Raw genomic sequence first — 24,123 nt, 5'->3', positions numbered from 1 at the left:
TCCGAGAAGTCCAGAAGCTTGCCAAGCGAAGCTCGTCGGAACTTGCCAAGTGGATCGTCGCAAAGTCCAGGAGTTTGCCGGAAGTCCGCAGGAGCATCACCGAGGGTTCATCGGATGATCGACGGAAGTTCGCCGGAAACTCGCCGGAAGAAGCAATTGACGCACCGAAGCAAAGCTGCAGAAATTGTCTTAGATCTAATCGTAGTTAGCACGTTGATTAAGTTGGAAAATGGGAGGTGATCCCATTAGCTTAATCTTGGGGCAACTGGGCCCCTGAAAGACTGAAATTGGGCCGAATGGAGCTAACCATTTGGACCCTGATTGCACCAGGAGGTGCAACCGCCTAGGCCAGGAGGTGGCACCGCCTGGGCTAAGCCTCCCAGCGAGACTGGGCGGTGCAACCTCCCCAACCGGGAGGTGGCACCGCCTGAGCTCAGTCTTCGAGCAAGACTGGGCGGTGCAACCTCCCTGACAGAGAGGTGGCACCGCCTGAGCTCAGTCTTCGAGCAAGACTGGGCGGTGCAACCTCCCTGACAGAGAGGTGGCACCGCCTGAGCTCGGTCTTCGAGCTCTGCCAGGCGGTGCAACCTCTCCAGTCAAGAGGTGCAACCGCCTGATCCCGGAATTCCGGGATTTGATCGTTTTGAGCTCCAAATTTGAATTGGGTTGGGGCCTATAAATACCCCACCCATTCAGCACTGAAAAGATACAGACCTACACCGAAATCTTGATCTTTTCTGTGATTCTAAGAGCTCAAAAGTGTTGTAAAGCCTTTAAGTCTCCTCCTTCTGTTCTTCAAGTTTTTGAGTTGTAAAGTGAGGAGAGAAAGGTCTGTAAAGGTTGTCTCCTAAGCCTGTCAAAAGGAGAGAAACTGTAAAAGGGCAGTTGGCCTTCGCCTATTGAAGGAAGGCCTCTAGTTGACGTCGGTGACCTCGTCGGTGGAGGAAGCCAAAAGTGGAGTAGGTCAAGACTGACCGAACCACTCTAAATCTCTGGTTTGCGTTTATTTTGAGCACTTTATCAGTACTGCAAATCTCCTTCATAACTACTGCTCTCTGCGCTTTTACGAACAAATTCTAAGTGTTGTTCTTTCCGAATCTGCATTCAGACGTAAATTAGTGTTTTCGTACATTACAGTTTACGTTTACGTTTTAATTATGCAAAACTGTCTTCTACGCCTTCACGAACAAGTTTTTAAGTGCTGATCTGTCCGAATCTGCTTTCAGACGTAAACCAGCGTTTTCGTACGATATTTACATCGCAGTTTACGTTTACGCCTTGATTCTGCAAAACTATCTTCTGCGCTTTTACGAACGAGTTTCTAAAGTTCAGATCCCTTTGAAACTGCGTCTAGACGTAAAATTGTGTTTAGACGTAAAACTGCTCAAACTGTGTAAAGACGTTTTAGACGTAAACTGAGTTTAGACGTAAATCTGCGTTTAGACGTAAAACTGCGTTTAGACGTAAATCTGCGTTTAGACGTAAAATTGCGTTTAGACGTAAATCTGAGTTTAGACGTAAATCTGCGTTTAGACGTAAAACTGCGTTTAGACGTAAATCTGCGTTTAGACGTAAAACTACGTTTAGACGTAAATCTGCGTTTAGACGTAAACTGCGCTTAGACGCAATCTGCGCTTAGACGCAAACTGTGTTTAGACGCAAACTGCGCTTAGACGCAATCTGCGCTTAGACGCAAACTGCACTTAGATACAAACTGAGAATTAGCTTTTGTATCATAATAGTTTTTATTGAACGAACGCAGCTTTTGGTTTTAATCGCTGTAAGATTTCCGCTGCACTAATTCACCCCCCCCTCTTAGTGCTCTCGATCCTAATAATTGGTATCAGAGCAAGGTTAACTCTCTAACGGATTAAAACCCAAAGAGAAATGGCATACGCCGGAAACCAAGAGGGACATTCTATTACGCGTCCACCCATGTTCAGTGGGACGGACTACACCTATTGGAAGACCCGAATGAGGATCTTTCTTATTTCTATGGATTTTGAACTGTGGAATCTTGTCGAAAACGGATTTTCGATGTCTTCTCTTCCAATGATCGATTGGAATGATTTGGAGAAGAAGGCTTTCGCTCTTAATGCAAAGGCTATGAATGCCTTATTTTATGCACTTGATAAAAACGAGTTTAACCGTGTTTCAACTTGTGAAACTGCATTTGATATTTGGCACACACTCGAAGTGACCCATGAGGGCACAAGTAGAGTAAAAGAGTCAAAAATCAATTTGCTGTTACATTCTTTCGAACTTTTTCGGATGAAACCGAGTGAAACCATTGGCGACATGTTTACCCGTTTCACGGATGTCGTCAACGGTCTAAAAGGACTCGGAAAGAGCTTTTCGGATTTTGAGCTTGTTAACAAGATACTAAGATCCCTTCCTAAGAGTTGGGATCCTAAAGTCACTGCTATTCAAGAGGCAAAAGATCTGCGAAATTTCCCTCTTGAAGAACTAATCGGGTCATTAATGACCTACGAAATGACTTGTAAAGCTCATGAAGAGCAAGAAGACATCCTTCCAAAGAACAAAAAGGATATGGCACTCAAAACTTCTGAATGCCACTTGAGAGAAAACTCAAGTGATGAGGACTGTGATGATGACTTGGCACTTCTAACAAGAAAGTTTAAAAAGTTCTTTAAAAGAAACAAGTTTAAGAATGATGCAAAAAATAAACTTGAACCCAAGAAGGACCAAGTAATCTGCTATGAATGCAAAAAGCTAGGACACTACAAGAGTGATTGTCCCCAAGTCAAGAAGAGAACATCAAAGAAAAAGGCGCTTCAAGCAACATGCGATGACTCAAGCGCATCCGAAGAAGAGGAGTCCAACACCGAGCAAGTTGCTCATTACGCCTTAATGGCCATCGAAGATGAGGTAACAAATTCAATAGATGCAGATTTATCATTCGATGAATTATTAAATGCTTTTCATGAATTGTTTGATGAATGCAAAAATATCAGTAGAAAATATAAATTGCTGAAAAAGGTGCATGATAGTCTTACTTGTGAGTTTGACAAGTTAAAAGTTGAACATCATGATAGTTTACATTCATGTATCAAATGTCATGATTTAGAAACTTTCCAAAAAGAAAACCTGCTACTCAAGGACACCTTGAAGAAATTCGAGGTTGGTAGCAAGTCATTGAACATGATCCTTGCAAACAAGGGTCACGTTCCAAAAAGAAGTGGAATTGGATTTGTGAGAAGTCCTCACCTAAATCCAACCACTTTTATAAAAGGCTCCATCTTACATGTTCAACACCAAGCAAAATGTAACTTTTGTTGCAAAATTGGACACAAGACACATTGTTGTCCATTCAAGAAAATAAATCCAAACAAATTGATTTGGGTTCCTAAAGGAACCATGAAAAATTCTATGCAACATGATAAGAAATGTAGATTTATTTGTGAGGCACCCAAAAGCAAATGGGTTCCTAAAAATCATCCCTTCCTATAAAAACATTAAAATTTTAGGCCGGAGCAAGAAATAATATTCTGCTCCTTGACTCTCGATAGGCACAAACCAAGAGTCAAAAAGGAACTCACAACGCTTAAGTAACAAGCGGAAGTTGTGAAATCACAAATACGATTTGGATACAACCTTATTAGAAATATATGATATCCAAATTCACATATCCCCTTGATCTTCGAACCCGTCAACACTATCATCTACGAATTAATTCTTGTATCATGAAGAAACTAAATATGTCATGATCTTAAAAGGGATACCAAACAAACTATCAACATACATATGCACGTTAAAAGACCAATCTTAATTGCTCTGAAATGAAAAAACTCTCCTCAAGGCAAAGACTCCCTGATCAAATCACATTAGGTGCTCACTGGCTGCAGGCGGTGGCACCTCTCTAGCTGGCGGTGGCACCCCCAGCTACCACGGGTTGCCAGAGGTTGCACCGCTCCAGCCAGAGGTGCAACCGCCCGCAACTCTGCTTTTTTAAACCCACGCTAGGGCCGGCAGTGGAACCGACCCCAACTCACTCCCATTTCCTCCTCTACTCTTCCAAGTCTCCTCCATTCTCATTTCATTCCTCTAAGCCTTCCAAATACCTCCCATTTCGGAGCAAAACATCAAGAATCCTTCGTTCTCTTGAAGATTTCACAAAGGTACTCTCTAAGAAGCCCTTAAATTCTGTTTTGTTCTTCATTTGCCCTTGCTCATCATCATCCCTCTAAACAGCAATAGTTATGGGATCTAGAAGATCCTCAAGGGACAAGGGAAAGAGGAGTTTAGTAGAAGAGTTTGATTTCACTCTTTTCGATTCAAAAAACCATGCTGAAAAATTTTCCTCTTTCGAACTTAGATGTATCAATAAGGGAAAATACGTAGATCTAAATGAACTAAGAGACTTAGAGACTATCCAATGGTTTGCAAACCTAGATCTACTTCCAATCTTGCAGATTAACGAACCCATCTATCCTAGGCTAGTTAGATTATTTTACAATAACATACAAATAGATGATGAAGAAAGGATGTCCACCTATCTTTTAGGACAACACATCTCAATCACTGATAGGTTCATTTGTGATATGATAGGCATTCCCCTAAAAAGCATAGGACTTTACTTTAGAGGATCATGGGATGATGAAAGTATTGGAACATCCTATGTTGAAGCCTTAAGAACAATCTTTGCCAATCCTGACATAGCATTGGTTCCTAAAAGTTGTGAACATCTATTGCCTTTGAACACTAAGATACTTCATCATATCATGACTAGTATAATTCTTCCTAAACAATACCATCATGATGAAATAAGTCAATTAGAATTAGGAACTATGTACTTAATCATGAAGGGACATGACATCTGTCTTGGTTATCTTATCCAACAAAACATGTTAGAATTATCTAAGAAAGATATGATGCTCCCATATGGTGGTATAATCACAAGAATAATGAAAGCTTACGACATTCCAATACCACCAGAAGAAGAAGTAATGAAAGTAGATCGATTCAGCATAATAAACAAAAATCTACTTCACCGACTAAGATGTTACTATAGAAACGGTAACTGGGTTAGAATCCCTAGAAGGACTGATCACCCTCAACCTGAACCAGAACCGGAAACACCAGTATTTAGGGGTACCCAATCTCCTCCGACCCTTCCCTTTGAGGAAATACATCCAGTTGAGCAAACTCATACATCCATGGAAGAAATTGGGATTCGAATGGATCGATTCGAACAGAGACAAGAACGGATTGAACAACGACAAGATCAAATCCTATCTGAGCTGCAGCAAATTCATAGTCAATTTGACTCCTTGTTTAGGCACTTTAATTTTCCACCTCATCAATGAACTTGTTGAACACCTGTTGTTGTTGTAAACTTCTTATGTTACTTCTAATGTGCTAGCTGTAAACATCTATCGTGGGAAACATATATCTTGCGCCTTGTGGTAAAAATTATCTCAGATTTTTATGGTATCATTATTGCTTGGTATGTGATGTGTCCAAATTAAGAATGTTGTGCTTTGAAACTAAAAGTTTTGAAAACCTTGTGCTTTGATTTCATTCGAAGAGAATTAGGAATGTTGACATGTCCGAATAGATAAATTTGTTAAAATTATTTTTCGGACTTTATTAAATAATCAAATCACTTGATTGCCATGTTTCCATGATTATATGTGAAAATCTGCAACAAAATCTTGTCCGAATGCATCTTATTTATTCGAATGCTATACACCAGATTTTCTCGTACACTTTCATGAAAAATAAGTTTCTGAAATAAATTTGATGAAGTGATTCATGTGTATGTATTCCATCCTGCAAAATCTTTACATAGACAATGGATTATAACAAAAAGGGGAAGAAGTATTTAAAGCAATCTATGTAAAATTCCTCTATAAGCTTGCTATTATTATTTTCCTGGTATCATAATTACTATGCTTTTTGTTGATGACAAAGGGGGAGATATATGAATTGATAAACACTGCCATGATTAGAAATACTATGAGTGATGTTATAAACATACTGCTATGATTATGCCATCCTTGCATCACCAAGAGATATATGAACATGTGCTAAAGTTTGCATTATTCCTTGAGTTGATATCTTATCATGTGAAGAAAATGTAAAACTTGCTAGAAAATTTCAAATGTGTGCATCATGTAATAGTGCTTCACAGCTTTATATGATAATGTTCAAACTACATGATGAATAGTTACAAACACAATCATACAAACTTGATGATGTATGTCAAGCCTTGACATCATCCTTGAAGAGATACATCATGATGAGTATCGTGATGGGAGTATTGATAAGTTTAACTGATCTAACTTATCAATACGTCACTTGAATTCTTAGGTCTTGAATTCAAGGTTGACTTATCTCAACTATGGCATATAGACACGGGGAGTTAAGATAACTCCATTATCAATTGATTGTCATCATCAAAAAGGGGGAGATTGTTGAATCTCGGATTTTGATGATGAAGTCAATTGTCATTTGTTGTCTAATCTATGTGTTGAGATAAGTGTGCAGGATTAACTATGATGAAAGTTAGACAAGCAGTAGGAGTTGCGCCGGAGTCAAGTTCATGATCACGTTGGGAGTTCGAGAGTTCGACGGAAGTTCGGACGGTCATCGGAGGTTCTGCGAGAACAGATCCGAGAAGTCCAGAAGCTTGCCAAGCGAAGCTCGTCGGAACTTGCCAAGTGGATCGTCGCAAAGTCCAGGAGTTTGCCGGAAGTCCGCAGGAGCATCACCGAGGGTTCATCGGATGATCGACGGAAGTTCGCTGGAAACTCGCCGGAAGAAGCGATTGACGCACCGAAGCAAAGCTGCAGAAATTGTCTTAGATCTAATCGTAGTTAGCACGTTGATTAAGTTGGAAAATGGGAGGTGATCCCATTAGCTTAATCTTGGGGCAATTGGGCCCCTGAAAGACTGAAATTGGGCCGAATGGAGCTAACCATTCGGACCCTGATTGCACCAGGAGGTGCAACCGCCTAGGCCAGGAGGCGGCACCGCCTGGGCTAAGCCTCCCAGCGAGACTGGACGGTGCAACCTCCCCAGCCGGGAGGTGGCACCGCCTGAGCTCAGTCTTCGAGCAAGACTGGGCGGTGCAACCTCCCTAACAGAGAGGTGGCACCGCTTGAGCTCAGTCTTCGAGCAAGACTGGGCGGTGCAACCTCCCTGACAGAGAGGTGGCACCGCCTGAGCTCGGTCTTCGAGCTCTGCCAGGCGGTGCAACCTCTCCAGTCAAGAGGTGCAACCGCCTGATCCCGGAATTTCGGGATTTAATCGTTTTGAGCTCCAAATTTGAATTGGGTTGAGGCCTATAAATACCCCACCCATTCAACACTGAAAAGATACAGACCTACACTGAAATCTTGATCTTTTCTGTGATTCTAAGAGCTCAAAAGTGTTGTAAAGCCTTTAAGTCTCCTCCTTCTGTTCTTCAAGTTTTTGAGTTGTAAAGTGAGGAGAGAAAGGTCTGTAAAGGTTGTCTCCTGAGCCTGTCAAAAGGAGAGAAACTGTAAAAGGGCAGTTGGCCTTCGTCTATTGAAGGAAGGCCTCTAGTTGACGTCGGTGACCTCGTCGGTGGAGGAAGCCAAAAGTGGAGTAGGTCAAGACTGACCGAACCACTCTAAATCTCTGGTTTGCGTTTATTTTGAGCACTTTATCATTACTGCAAATCTCCTTCATAACTACTGCTCTCTGCGCTTTTACGAACAAATTCTAAGTGCTATTCTTTCCGAATCTGCATTCAGACGTAAATCGGTGTTTTCGTACATTACAGTTTACGTTTACGTTTTAATTCTGCAAAACTGTCTTCTACGCCTTCACGAACAAGTTTTTAAGTGCTGATCTGTCCGAATCTGCTTTCAGACGTAAACCAGCGTTTTCGTACGATATTTACATCGCAGTTTACGTTTACGCCTTGATTCTGCAAAACTGTCTTCTGCGCTTTTACGAACGAGTTTCTAAAGTTCAGATCCCTTTGAAACTGCGTCTAGACGTAAAATTGTGTTTAGACGTAAAACTGCTCAAACTGTGTAAAGACGTTTTAGACGTAAACTGAGTTTAGACGTTAATCTGCGTTTAGACATAAATCTGCGTTTAGACGTAAAACTGCGTTTAGACGTAAATCTGAGTTTAGACGTAAATCTACGTTTAGACGTAAAACTGCGTTTAGACGTAAATTTGCGTTTAGACGTAAAACTGCGTTTAGACGTAAATCTGCGTTTAGACGTAAACTGCGCTTAGACGCAATCTGCGCTTAGACGCAAACTGCACTTAGATACAAACTGAGAATTAGCTTTTGCATCATAATAGTTTTTATTGAACGAACGCAGCTTTTGGTTTTAATCGCTGTAAGATTTCCGCTGCACTAATTCACCCCCCCTCTTAGTGCTCTCGATCCTAACACATCTTGCTTGGTTACAAGTTAAAGTGATTTACGAATCGGATTTTCTACCGAAATCGCTCTTATCGTACGAACGCGATTTTAATCGTCGAAAGTTTTCTACTGCACTAATTCACCCCCCCCCCCCTCTTAGTGCTCTTGATCGTAACAATTGATATCAGAGCCCGGTATTTATCATTTTGGATTTACACCCGAGAGAAATGGCTCTTCATGGCTTTCAAGAGGGCTTATCGGTTGTTCGTCCACCGTTGTTTAACGGATTGGACTACACTTATTGGAAAACTCGAATGAGAGTTTTCTTGAATTCTATGAATTTGGATTTATGGAATATCATTGAAAACGATTTTCAACTTCCCTCTAAACCGATGAACGAATGGTCGGATTTGGAGAAGAAGTATTTTTCTTTAAACGCAAAGGCTATGAATGCCTTATTTTACGCTTTGGACAAAAATGAGTTCAATCGGATTTCTACGTGTGAAACGGCTTTTGACATTTGGCGAACACTTGAAATCACGCACCAGGGAACTAGTAGAGTCAAAGACTCGAAAGTTAACATTTTATTGCATGATTTTGAGCTTTTTCGAATGCAACCAAGCGAGACTATAGGCGACATGTACACCCGTTTCACGGATGTCGTCAATAGTTTAAGAGCTCTTGGAAAATGTTTTTCGGATTTTGAACTCGTAAACAAGATTTTGCGTTCTCTTTCTAAGAAGTGGGATTCAAAAGTAACTGCAATACAAGAAGCTAAAAACCTAAACAACTTACCACTTGAAGAACTAATTGGTTCGTTGATGACATATGAAATGGTGCACAATGCATATGATGAACATGATGAACAAAATCACCTTCCAAAGAATAGGAAGGATTTGGAACTCCGGACAAATGAATACCACTAGAGCGATGACTCAAGTGATGAGAACAATGATAAACTTGAACTTCGAACACTAAATCTTAATAAGTTTATTAAACAAAAATCTAAAATAAACAATAAACTTGAACGAAGGAAGAGGCCAAAGAAGAAGAACACAAAGTGAGATGAATCGAGCTCCTCCGAAGATGAGGAGAAAATCAAGAAAGGCGAGGTGGCAAACAACGCCTTAACCACTTTCAATGATGAGGTAATCTAAATCCCCCTAATTTATTTTGAAATTACTTATGCTTTCATGATGTATTTTCTTTTTTAGTTTAGAATTAATTTTCTTAAAAATTACATGTTTTAAAAAAATTATGATCATGCTAAGTAATTTCGAAAATGATAATATTGCATATTTTATGATGAACAAATAAAATGATTTTGATTGAAAATATGAAATCATGGTTAAGAAGTAATAATGTGTATTACGTTGATTTCCATTGTTATTTCTCGATTTTGATTAAAAAAAATCATGTTTGATTTGAAGAAATGCATAATGATGTAATATTAAATATTTTGATTAACAATTTTATGAGATTTTAAGCTATACATAATGGTAAGCATGTGTTATTTTCATGAGTGTATATGAAAAACTATGGCAAAAATGTGCTCGAATGCATGAACTTGTTAAGATTATTTTTCGGACTTTCTTTATTCAATGTTCAAATCACTTAATTGCCATGATGATTTTACACTATTACATGCCTTAATAACATGTTGGAAATTGTGTTTTGGATACAAAAATTTTTATGATCATGAGCATGTTTTATCTTCATGATTGAACTTGAAAATCTATAGCAAAACCTTGTCCGAATGCATCAAAGTGTTAAATTTCATTTTCGGATTTTCTTGATCATAATAATTCATTTTTAAGAATCTATTGATCTTGATGGTTTTATGATGAAATTCATTTTTCGATCCTAAACGTTGATGCATGTTTAACATAAATGAAAAAACATGCTAACATGAAATCAATCACTTAAAATGAAATACTTAAAAAAGGGAAAAATATATTATCAATGAAATCGTGAATCTACTTATGTTACGAATTTTGTGAACCAGAAAAATGATTTTTGGTGATTTGAATTTGAATGAGTTTTATCCAAAATCATGATCTTTGTTCTGTGATATTTACAAATTAAGATTTATTATGAATCAAGATTTTTTCATTAATCGTTCTCCTAAGATTTTCTTTTGATTAATTATGGTGTAGGTTTTTCAAAAAGAAATCATATCTTTTGGTATTCACATGTTCTAATCTTTCATGATATGATGCAATTCCTTGTATTCATGAAATGTTTGTCTCATCACCTAATAATTCTTCTTGATATTCCTTATGTGATGATAAGAATACATGAAATATTCATTAATTTGTTTTGATGTATACAAATAAGAAGTTTCGATCATGTATGGTAGAATGTAATTTGACAAATTTGGTACCATCATGTTGCAAAATAAATGATAATTAGGAATCATGCATTAATGATGATTGTATATTTTATGATTTGGCATGATGCATGCAATGATGAAATATTCATGAATTTGAAATGATGCATGTAATACTTATGACAATGATGTACATGATGTATTGTATATGATATGTATCATGAATGCTTTAAATGATGAATGTTTGGTATCATGATCAACATGTTGATAAATGCTTAAAAATTTTAATGTTTGAGTATCATGTATGATATACCCATTAATGATGATTGATTTATTTTTTGGTATCGTGCATGAAAAATAAGGTTTTTGAAATTGTGTATGTTTTAATTTGAATATATAATGATGCATAAATAAAATTGATACTTACCTTTGTCATAATCTGAAAATTGAAAAAAGGGTCTTCCCTTCTTTTTGACAATGACAAAGGGGAGCAAGAATTTCTAGCGTGGACATCATAAAAAGAGGCAAACTAGCTAGCTTACACAATTCAAGATGAAAGCAAAAATTACACTCCTCTAAAGAGAAGATGCAAATGTAACACTTGCCAAAGTGTTTGCTTGCCTCATGTAAAACGTTATCTCTTGCTAGTTTGGCATTTTGCTAGCTTGCACTTTGCAAAGAAAGCAAAAATGACACTTCTCAAAAGAGAAGAAAGAGCTTGTTATCTTGAACATCACAAGCTTGCCAAACAAAAATTGCAAAAGTGCTATCTTGCCTATCTCAAGAAGCAAAACTTGCAACTTGCACATTGCAATAGGAAGCAAGAATCATAAGCTTACACAAGAAAGCTATCTTGGCCTTCAAAATTTTTGCTAGCTTGTATGTAGTAAAACTTGCATATCGTAAAAATTGCTAGCTTGTAGCATAAAGAGAAGCAAATAGTTGCTATCTCAAGAAAATTAAACATGCTAAACTTACACCTTGCAATGGAAGCAAAATTGTGAGCTCAAACATTGCAAAGGAAGCAAAAATTTGCTAGTTTGCAACTTGCATATTTCAAGAAGCAAGAGTTGCCTTCTTGAACATCTCTAAATTGCTAGCTTGCAAGTTCTAAAATGTTGTAACATTACTAGCTTGCATGTTCTAAAAGTGCTATCTTGTATGCTGTAAAACTTGCATATTTAAAACTTGATAGCTTGAATGTTCTAATCATGATGTAACATTTGCTAAAATTTTCTGGCTTCAAAACTGCATGATGATAAAACTTGATATTATGTTTTTCATGCAATAAGTTAAACTAATATTCCAAACACAAGAATAGTTGGACTTCTCCTTTTTGTTGATAACAAAGGGGGAGAAGTATGATGTTATGCATAAGTTCATGATAACGTGTTGCAAGTATTCATGATGAATATTGCAATGACTTGAATTTAGTTTGAATTCAAGGTTCTATCAATATGGCATATTGATAGGAGGAGTTTGTTTAAACTCTGGGAGTTAAGTTTAACTCCGTCATCAAGTGGTTGTCATCATCAAAAAGGGGGAGATTGTTGAATCTCGTATTTTGATGATGAAACAACATGATATATGTTTATGATTTAATATGCGTTTTGAGTGATGCAAGATGCTTCGATCAGGATGAGACAACTAAAGCAAGAAAATCATGTTGTGCCGGAGGAACAAGTTAGAAGATTGGACATCGAGCCGGTGGATCGGTCGACGTATCGACAGAAGGCTTCGGGCCGTGGACTCGGGCATTGGGCCAAGAAGAGCAGGTATTGTGCCAAGGATATCGGAGTTGCGGAGTCAACTGGCCGATTGGGCAATAGGCTGCAGGAGAAGACGATGCGCCGAAGAATCGGACGAAGCATCGAGAGACCAATGACATGCCGGACAACTTGGTTAATTGCTTAGGATTAATTGTGTAATATCCCTCGCTTTTGAAAATTATTAATAAAGATTTATTTATAATTCAGAGGATCTATATGTAAATATGGAAATTTTAAGGACTAAACTGTTAAGTTGTAAAAAGAAGAAAATAAAGAAAACCGAAAATAAAGAAGCGGTGGGGCGTGGGGAGAAGAAGAAGAGAAGTAGAGGGAGAAGAGAAGAAGAGGGAAAAGAAGAGAGGAAGAAGAGGGAGAAGAGAAGAAAAGAAGAAGTAGAAGAGAGGGAAGATGGAGAGGAGAAAGAGAGGCAGCTGCAGCAGCTAGGGCTGCAGCACCTCTGTTTCCCGCAGGTTGAAACAGCGGAGAGGATGTGTGGGGCGTTGAGGATGAAAAGGGAAGAAGAAGAAGAAGAAGAAGAAGAAGAAGAAGAAGAAGGGAGGAGGATAGCTGCGGCAAGGCTGCAGCGAGGAGGTGTGTGGCGTTGCGGAGGAAAAAGGGAAGAGGAGAAGAAGAGAAGGAGAAGAAGAGGGAAAAGAGAGGGAAGACGGAGAGGAGCGAGAGGTGGCAGCAGCTAGGGCTGCAGCACCTCTGTTTCCTGCAGGTGGAAACAGAGGAGACGTGTGGGGTGTCGGGTAGGAGAAGAGCAGAAGAAGAAGAAGAGGAAGAGAAGAAGAAGGGGAAGCAGGAGAAGAGGTTGTGATACCTCTGTTCCCTGCATAGGAAACAGAGGAGAGGGTGTGTGTGACGCCGAGAAGAAGAAGAAGAGGAAGAGAAGAAGAAGAAAGGAAGGAGAAGGAAGAGGAGAAGGGAAAGAAGTAGCTGCGGCTGCGGCTGTGGCAGCTGCAGCTATGGCAGGGAAAGAGGAAGAGAAAGGAAGAAGGGAAGGAGAGGAAGAAGAGAAGGGAAAGAAGGGGCTGCGGTTGCGGCGATGGCAGCTGCAGTTGGAAGAGAAGAAGGAGAGGAAGATGAGCAGGGGAGGAAGAAGAGGCTGTGGCCGCGGCTGAGGCTGCGACTGCAGCAGTGCAGCTGGGAAAGAAGAGAAGGAAAGGAAGAAGAAGAGAAAGGAAAAGGGAAGAAGAGAGGAAGAGGAGAAGGAGAGGCAGCTGTGGCAGTGGCAGTTGCAGCTGGGAAAAAAAAGAAAGGAAAGGGGGAAAAAGGGGCTACGGACGGGATTGCGGCCGCAGCGGCAGCGACTGCGTATGCAGCAGTTATGTCTGCGAGAGGAGAGAGGAAGGAAGGTAGTGCGGTGGAAGGGGCTGCGATTGTAGCAGCGGCAGCGGCGGCGGCTGTGGCAGCTGCGTTTGGGAAAGAAAAAGAAGGAATGAGAGTAAGAGAGAGCAGGTGACTGTGCCTCGATGTTCGACACGTGGTGTAGTTGCGAAAAAGGAAGAAAACGGGAACACAAAACGAAACAGAGAGAGGACACGGAGGAAAAGTAGAAGGATTTGGGCTGGCACCTTCTTTGGATCGTCGGATCGAAATCTTTGAAAGGCAAGTTTCCCACTTGTTTCGATCCTTTCTATTGCAAATGTTTCGATCCTTTCTATTGCAAGTTCCCTGATCGTTTCTCCTATAATTGCTCTGATATGTCTTATTGCAAGTATCCTGATCTTTCCTCACTGTCATTTTTATCTCTACATTTGCTTTGAATATGAGGAACTTTGAATTGTTCTAGCCTTGCATTTGTTATATCTCCTGTTTAGACGTAACGATTCGAATCTGTGCAACTTTTGAGATTCTGACCTTTTGATACCGAGCTGCCTATTAGTCTTTGTTGGAAACTCTGATTTGTTCAAAAGTGATTTCATTGGAAACTAAACTTGTAGACCTTTCTTTGATATATGGATTGAAAGATTTGGAATCCAAACACTTGGCCAGTTATCTGTTGAATCTGACATTATGAATTCTGCCAACAGAGATTTTGTTCTACGACTCTTGCTTACCAAATCATTTGTAACTCTCTCTGTTGGACAGCTCAATTCATATGAAGCCTGTCTTATCTGAAAGTATAATCCAATGATTATTTCTGAGTAAATTGGAGCACGATCGATAGTTTGAATCATTTGTTCAATGTGCCTTCTGTATTCTGCCAGAAATCGAGCTTTGGTCGATTTCTCATATTCTGGTTTCATTCCTTTGGAAATTGAATTCATCAAATCTTCTTATTGAATTGAGTTATATGTGATTGCTTGGATTCCATATGTGCCCTTGCTTTCAATTCCTTTCAAATCTAAATATACTTGTGAAAGATTATTGCTTACTTCGGATTGACTCGTAAAGGCATATGTACGCTTTGTTGTTCCGCGTGTGCTTCCGATATATGCTACTTATTGTTCAAAACTGCCCTCTTGTACTCTGGTGTGTGGGATTGTCTGGACCTTTGCCAGAAATGGTAAAGGGTATGCGCTGATTTGCCCGCTTTGTGGGGTCCCGCTATGTGGGATATTCTGGTATGCGCTTATTTGCCCGCTTTGTGGGGTCCCGCTTTGTGGGATATTGCTTAGAGCCTGCGATGCTCTGCCGGCCCCCTTTGACTTCACCTAGACGTGGGTGGATGGAGCTCCCAGACGTGGGAGACTTTTGTCAGGTGGTCATCAGAAATGGATGAATCACATTCTGACTGAGATCCCACTACACCTTCTGTATGTTTGATATGATGTCCAGAGCTTTGGTTATGTGTTTCTGTACATGCTTTGGATAAGATTGATATGTTTGCAACGTCAAAGACGACGTTTGAGCTTCTGTTTGGTATGTGATATTGATAAGCTCCGAAATGTTTCATTCATTGTTGATATGCTTCGAAATGTTCCATATGTCGTTGATATGCTTCGGAACATTTCATATGCCATTGATATGCTCCAATTACTCTGTGCTCCATTTGCTATGAACTGATATGTTTTGAAATGTCCTATCTGCCATTGATAAGCTCCGATATGTTTCCTTTGTTACTGATATGCTCCAATTACTCTGTGCTCCATTTGCTATGAACTGATATGTTCTGAAATGTCCTATCTGCCATTGATATGTTCCAATTACTCTTTGCTCCATTCGTTATGGATCAAATATGTTTTGAATGACATGATACGTATGATTTGGTATCTATTGAGATGGTATCCTTGAGAATTCTTGTATTCTGCCTTGCATTATGATACCTTACTCGTTTGAAACCGTTCCTTTTGTTCTGAATATGCTTTGTCACTTGCTGAGCCGTTTTTGGCTCACTCCGTTGTTATATAAATCTTTCAGGTCAGCTTGTCACTCTTCGAGATGTTGATTTGGGCTGAGGCAGTGGATAGCTATTCAGAATTATGGGCAAGTCTGGGTGGTTATTATGATATTGTTGTATAAGTATGTTTTGTATGTAATGAAATGTTGTCGATGAATCGAAATGGATATACTGTGTAAAAGTGTTAGAAGATCTCTCTTATTTGGAATTTCGGAATGTTAAGTCTAATTTATGATGATATGAACTTGTGGTGAATAGTTGGAGTTCTGATTGTATAATTTATTTAGCTTATGGATTTATAAATGTTGTTTATGTTTGTCAAGTTGGCTTGGGTTGCCATACATGGGAATTATCGAGTGATGTGATATATGATTTTAAATTGCACAGGTTTTATGGATGTGAATTTTATTGAATATTTTTCAGTGTCCTCAAACGTTAGTTTGGATCCTGGATTGGTCATGTGATGAATTGTTTTAAAAATCATGGATATTTTGAGGGGCGTGACAGAGGTGGTATCAGAGCGTGGTTTGAGGATTACTGAAATATTTGATATGTTGACGTGCAAAATATTTCGAGGTCTAGTACACTATAGTGATCGGGAAGATTTTCCTAGATGTCTTTTAGGAATCTAAGATGACGGTGACATTTAGTCTACCTATTTCATCTGGTTTTGATTAATTAAGTGGGATGAAAGGGGTAATCGGGGATATTGAATCAGAGTGGCGCAGCGGAAGCATGGTGGACCTAATTTCATTGGTGGTAGAAAAATGAATGATGCAAACGGAGAAGATATATGATGTACAAAATTATTCTGATGATCGAAAGATTTCTTTTGCCACCTTATATTGGAAGTAGAGGCTGATTATTAATGGGAACAATGAAAAAAAAAAAAAAAAGAGAATTTTTGGAGATTAGTGGCAAGAATGATAAGGACAAGTTTATCAATAAAAATATGATTGGAAATGAATTAGAAAGTGATAACAAGAGGGTCAAGACATTTGGATTTGAAATAGGAAGTCACCACAAAAGACTCAATCAGGTGTGAATTGCAAGTTAAATTATGAAACAAGTTTATGTTTGTGCGTGACTAGAGCCTATTTTGCTTGTGGAAAGTTTGATCGTAAAATAAAAGACTGCCCATTGAACAAAAAGAAAGAGTCACTGCCTCATAAATCATCAGCCCATATCAGAGTGTATGCTATCACTGAATATGATTCTGAAACTTATGAATTAATGGTCAAAGGTATTATGCATGTTTATGAAAGAATGCAAATATTTGTTTGACCATGGGTCCCATCTATGATTTGATTCGTAATATTTTGCTTATCACTTGGGTATTCAACCTAGACCACTGTATTATGTGATATATGTAAGTACAATCATTGGAGATTCTTTGATAACGAACTTGAATCTGGTCCTCTTGTCTGATTTTTGTTGGAGAACTTGAACTTTTGCTGATTTAGTTCTCCTAGAGATTTGGAGTTATGATATTATACTTGGTATGGATTGGCTATCTTCTTATCATACCAGTGCGGATTGGTATATAACGAATGATCACTTTTTGCATATTTGATCAGCCGATCTTTTATTTTGAGAGTATTGGACATTATTTATCTCCTTGCCTAATGTATCCCAGGATGACTTGTTTGGATTACCTCCAAATGTGATTTTGCTTTTGATTTGGTCCTTGGGACAATCCCAATATCTAAGCCTCTCTACAGAATGATATCATTTGAGTAAGTGGAATTAGAAAAAAACAACTACAAGGATTATTAAATGAGGATTTTATTTGGCTTAATATTTCATCATGGGGTGCTCTGGTGTTAGTTAAAAAGATGTATGGAACATTGAGGCTTTGTAATGATTATAGATAGTTGAATTAGGTGATCATCAAAAATGAGTATTTTCTGGAGTAACGATTTGCTTGATTAACTGTAGGGTGCGCAAGTATTTTTAGAAATTGATTGAAGGTCGGGTTACCGTCTATTGAGGATCAAAGAGGAGAATATTTCGATCACTCGTGGATAATTATGTAATTGTATTGTATTGATGAAACTATTTAAGAGCAGGAGGAGGAAATAAAGATATCACAATCCTCATCTTTTCATCGATTGAGCTATGATCAATTTAGAGGACTAAATTTTCTTTTAAGGAGGGGAGAGTGTAATATCCCTCGCTTTTAAAAATTATTAATAAAGATTTATTTATAATTCAGAGGATCTATATGTAAATATGGAAATTTTAAGGACTAAACTGTTAAGTTGTAAAAAGAAGAAAATAAAGAAAACCGAAAATTCGGTTTTATCCCACCGCCTCCCACGCTCTCTCTGTTTCTCGAGAAACAGAGAGAAGCGGTGGGGCGTGGGGAGAAGAAGAAGAGAAGTAGAGGGAGAAGAGAAGAAGAGGGAAAAGAAGAGAGGAAGAAGAGGGAGAAGAGAAGAAAAGAAGAAGTAGAAGAGAGGGAAGATGGAGAGGAGAAAGAGAGGCAGCTGCAGCAGCTAGGGCTGCAGCACCTCTGTTTCCCGCAGGTTGAAACAGAGGAGAGGATGTGTGGGGCGTTGAGGATGAAAAGGGAAGAAGAAGAAGAAGAAGAAGAAGAAGAAGAAGGGAGGAGGATAGCTGCGGCAAGGCTGCAGCGAGGAGGTGTGTGGCGTTGGGGAGGAAAAAGGGAAGAGGAGAAGAAGAGAAGGAGAAGAAGAGGGAAAAGAGAGGGAAGACGGAGAGGAGCGAGAGGTGGCAGCAGCTAGGGCTGCAGCACCTCTGTTTCCTGCAGGTGGAAACAGAGGAGACGTGTGGGGTGTCGGGTAGGAGAAGAGCAGAAGAAGAAGAAGAGGAAGAGAAGAAGAAGGGGAAGCAGGAGAAGAGGTTGTGATACCTCTGTTCCCTGCATAGGAAACAGAGGAGAGGGTGTGTGTGACGCCGAGAAGAAGAAGAAGAGGAAGAGAAGAAGAAGAAAGGAAGGAGAAGGAAGAGGAGAAGGGAAAGAAGTAGCTGCGGCTGCGGCTGTGGCAGCTGCAGCTATGGCAAGGAAAGAGGAAGAGAAAGGAAGAAGGGAAGGAGAGGAAGAAGAGAAGGGAAAGAAGGGGCTGCGGCTGCGGCGATGGCAGCTGCAGTTGGAAGAGAAGAAGGAGAGGAAGATGAGCAGGGGAGGAAGAAGAGGCTGTGGCCGCGGCTGAGGCTGCGACTGCAGCAGTGCAGCTGGGAAAGAAGAGAAGGAAAGGAAGAAGAAGAGAAAGGAAAAGGGAAGAAGAGAGGAAGAGGAGAAGGAGAGGCAGCTGTGGCAGTGGCAGTTGCAGCTGGGAAAGAAAAGAAAGGAAAGGGGGAAAAAGGGCTGCGGACGGGATTGCGGCCGCAGCGGCAGCGACTGCATATGCAGCAGTTATGTCTGCGAGAGGAGAGAGGAAGGAAGGTAGTGCGGTGGAAGGGGCTGCGATTGTAGCAGCGGCAGCGGCAGCGGCGGCGGCTGTGGCAGCTGCGTTTGGGAAAGAAAAAGAAGGAATGAGAGTAAGAGAGAGCAGGTGACTGTGCCTCGATGTTCGACACGTGGTGTAGTTGCGAAAAAGGAAGAAAACGGGAACACAAAACGAAACAGAGAGAGGACACGGAGGAAAAGTAGAAGGATTTGGGCTGGCACCTTCTTTGGATCGTCGGATCGAAATCTTTGAAAGGAAAGTTTCCCGCTTGTTTCGATCCTTTCTATTGCAAATGTTTCGATCCTTTCTATTGCAAGTTCCCTGATCGTTTCTCCTATAATTGCTCTGATATGTCTTATTGCAAGTATCATGATCTTTCCTCACTGCCATTTTTATCTCTACATTTGCTTTGAATATGAGGAACTTTGAATTGTTCTAGCCTTGCATTTGTTATATCTCCTGTTTAGACGTAACGATTCGAATCTGTGCAACTTTTGATATTCTGACCTTTTGATACCGAGCTGCCTATTAGTCTTTGTTGGAAACTCTGATTTGTTCAAAAGTGATTTCATTGGAAACTAAACTTGTAGACCTTTCTTTGATATATGGATTGAAAGATTTGGAATCCAAACACTTGGCCAGTTATCTGTTGAATCTGACATTATGAATTCTGCCAACAGAGATTTTGTTCTACGACTCTTGCTTACCAAATCATTTGTAACTCTCTCTGTTGGACAGCTCAATTCATATGATGCCTGTCTTATCTGAAAGTATAATCCAATGATTATTTCTGAGTAAATTGGAGCACGATCGATAGTTTGAATCATTTGTTCAATGTGCCTTCTGTATTCTGCCAGAAATCGAGCTTTGGTCGATTTCTCATATTCTGGTTTCATTCCTTTGGAAATTGAATTCATCAAATCTTCTTATTGAATTGAGTTATATGTGATTGTTTGGATTCCATATGTGCCCTTGCTTTCAATTCCTTTCAAATCTAAATATACTTGTGAAAGATTATTGCTTACTTCGGATTGACTCGTAAAGGCACATGTACGCTTTGTTGTTCCGTGTGTGCTTCCGATATATGCTACTTATTGTTCAAAACTGCCCTCTTGTACTCTGGTGTGTGGGATTGTCTGGACCTTTGCCAGAAATGGTAAAGGGTATGCGCTGATTTGCCCGCTTTGTGGGGTCCCGCTATGTGGGATATTCTGGTATGCGCTTATTTGCCCGCTTTGTGGGGTCCCGCTTTGTGGGATATTGCTTAGAGCCTGCGATGCTCTGCCGGCCTCCTTTGACTTCACCTAGACGTGGGTGGATGGAGCTCCCAGACGTGGGAGACTTTTGTCAGGTGGTCATTTAGAAATGGATGAATCACATTCTGACTGAGATCCCACTACACCTTCTGTATGTTTGATATGATGTCCAGAGCTTTGGTTATGTGTTTCTGTACATGCTTTGGATAAGATTGATATGTTTGCAACGTCAAAGACGACGTTTGAGCTTCTGTTTGGTATGTGATATTGATAAGCTCCGAAATGTTTCATTCATTGTTGATATGCTTCGAAATGTTCCATATGTCGTTGATATGCTTCGGAACATTTCATATGCCATTGATATGCTCCAATTACTCTGTGCTCCATTTGCTATGAACTGATATGTTCTGAAATGTCCTATCTGCCATGGATAAGCTCCGATATGTTTCCTTTGTTACTGATATGCTCCAATTACTCTGTGCTCCATTTTCTATGAACTGATATGTTCTGAAATGTCCTATCTGCCATTGATAAGCTCCGATATGTTTCCTTTGTTACTGATATGCTCCAATTACTCTGTGCTCCATTTGCTATGAACTGATATGTTCTGAAATGTCCTATCTGCCATTGATATGTTCCAATTACTCTATGCTCCATTCGTTATGGATCAAATATGTTTTGAATGACATGATACGTATGATTTGGTATCTATTGAGATGGTATCCTTGAGAATTCTTGTATTCTGCCTTGCATTATGATACCTTACTCGTTTGAAACCGTTCCTTTTGTTCTGAATATACTTTGTCACTTGCTGAGCCGTTTTTGGCTCACTCCGTTGTTATATAAATCTTTCAGGTCAGCTTGTCACTCTTCGAGATGTTGATTTGGGCTGAGGCAGTGGATAGCTATTCAGAATTATGGGCAAGTCTGGGTGGTTATTATGATATTGTTGTATAAGTATGTTTTGTATGTAATGAAATGTTGTCGATGAATCGAAATGGATATACTGTGTAAAAGTGTTAGAAGATCTCTCTTATTTGGAATTTCGGAATGTTAAGTCTAATTTATGATGATATGAACTTGTGGTGAATAGTTGGAGTTCTGATTGTATAATTTATTTAGCTTATGGATTTATAAATGTTGTTTATGTTTGTCAAGTTGGCTTGGGTTGCCATACATGGGAATTATCGAGTGATGTGATATATGATTTTAAAATGCACAGGTTTTATGGATGTGAATTTGATTGAATGTTTTTCAGTGTCCTCAAACGTTAGTTTAGATCCTGGATTGGTCATGTGATGAATTGTTTTAAAAATCATGGATATTTTGAGGGGCGTGACAAATTGTCTCGATCAAAGTTTTGTTTTAAGTGTGCAGGATTAACTACAATGAAAGAAAGATATGTAGTAGGAGTTACGCCGGAATCAAGACAATGATCACGTTGGGAGTTCGAGAGTTCGACGGAAGTTCGGACAATCGTCGGAGGTTCTGCAGGAACAAATCCGAGAAGTCCATGAGCTTGCCAAAGAAGCTCGTCGGAACTCGCCAAGTGGATTGTCGCAAGTCCAGGAGTTTGCCGGAAGTCCGCAGGAGCATTACCGACGGTTCATCGGATGATCGACGGAAGTTCGCCGGAAGCACGCCGGAAGAAGCGATTGACGCACTAGAGCAAGTTGCAGTAAATGTCTTAGGAAATATCGTAGTTAGCACAATGATTAAGTTAGAAATGGGAGGTGATCCCATTAACTTAATCTTGGGGCAATTGGGCCCCTAAAAAACCCAAATTGGGCTGAATGGTTCAACCCATTCGGACCCTGATTTCTGCCAGGCGGTTGAACCGCCCAAGCCAGGTGGTGGCACCGCCTGGGCTCAATCTCCGAGTGAGACTAGGCGGTGCAACCGCCCTTGACAAGAGGTGGCACCGCCTGAGCTCGGTCTTCGAGCTCTGGCAGGAGGTGCAACCGCCTCAGTCAGGCGGTGGCACCGCCTGAGCTTGGTCTTCGAGCTCTGGCAGGAGGTGCAACCGCCCTTGACAGGAGGTGGCACCGACTAGAGGCTCTGTCTTCGAGCTTTGCTAGGCGGTGCAACCGCCAGATCCCGGAATTCCGAGAATTGACAGTTTTGAGCTCCAAATTCAAACTGGGTTGGGGCCTATAAATACCCCACCCTTTCAGCACTGAAAGGGCACCCAAAAACCACCGAAATTCTGATTTTACTTTGTGATTTTTAGAGCTCAAAAGTGTTGTATGAGTTGAAAGTTCTTTTCCTCTTTTCTTCCAAGTTCTAATATGTTAAGAGAGGAAAGAAAATTCTGTAAGGGTTGTCTCCTAAGCCCGTCAAAAGGAGTGAAACTATAAAAGGGTAGTTGGCCTTCGCCTATTGAAGGAAGGCCTCTAGTTGACGTCGGTGACCTCGTCGGTGGAGGAAGCCAAAAGTGGAGTAGGTCAAGATTGACCGAACCACTCTAAATCTCGGTTTGCATTTACTTTGAGCATCTTATCCTTACTGCAAATCTCCTCAATAGCTTACTGCCTTCTTCGCATATACGATCGTGTTTGAAGCTTTGCATTTTCCGAATCGGCGTTTAGACGTAAATCGTTTTTATCGTACGAACATCATATTTCAGTTTGCGTTTACGTTCTGATTTCTATCATAACTGTAAACTGCCTTTATACCTTTGCTTTAACTGCATCTTGCTTGGTTACAAGTTAAAGTGATTTACGAATCAGATTTTCTACCGAAATCTCTCTTATCGTACGAACGCGATTTTATTCGTCGAAAGTTTTCTGCTGCACTAATTCACCCCCCCCCCCACCCCCCCTCTTAGTGCTCTTGATCCTAATAGTTGTAACTTCCTGTTTTTAGTTCATCTAAAAATAGATTGATACAACTTTCCAATGACACCCATTTTTAGTGAATTGAAGCCTACTTGGTCACTCAAACAATTTAGAAAATGTACCATTCAAATTCTGTCAGAATTGAAAACTTTGTTGGGTTTTGCCTATTCAATTTTTTATCCTATTGGAAATTTGATTTCTACTAAATTCTTCTTCAATTGAGCTTTATATTAGTCCTTTGAAATTCTTGTATTGTTCATCCTGAAATTGTTGTATGTTTGAAATTTTTTATGTAATGATTTGTTTGTATTTTCTTGTTTGATAAAGGTACATGCATATCTCCATTATTCCACCTGTGCTTCTGATATGTGCCAATGTTATTGTTCATACTACCCTTTTGTACTTTGGTGTCTTATGGGATATTGTGAACCTTTACTAGAAATGGTAAAGGGAGTTATGTATAGAGCCCATGATGCTCTGCTAGCCCCCATTGACTTTATTCAAACGTGGGTGGCTGGAGCTCCCAAACGCGGGAGACTTATGCTTGGTGGTCATCCAGAAATGAATGAATCACATTATCTATGTGGTCCCACGGTGCCCTCTATGTTTTTGATATGATATCCAAAGCTTTGCTTATGAGTTTATATTTATTCTTTGGATAAAAAATGGAATGCATGCTATATCAAAAATGACATACAAGCTTGTGTTTATTATTCAGTTCACTTGTTATACTTTGAAGTGTTTCGTATGTCATTGTTATGCTCCCAAACACTCTTACACCTTTGATATGTACCTAAATGCT

Source organism: Musa acuminata, chromosome BXJ2-4 (assembly GCF_036884655.1).
Source record: "Musa acuminata AAA Group cultivar baxijiao chromosome BXJ2-4, Cavendish_Baxijiao_AAA, whole genome shotgun sequence".
In the NCBI taxonomy this organism is placed as follows: Eukaryota; Viridiplantae; Streptophyta; class Magnoliopsida; order Zingiberales; family Musaceae; genus Musa; species Musa acuminata.
This window is presented reverse-complemented; position numbering follows the sequence as displayed.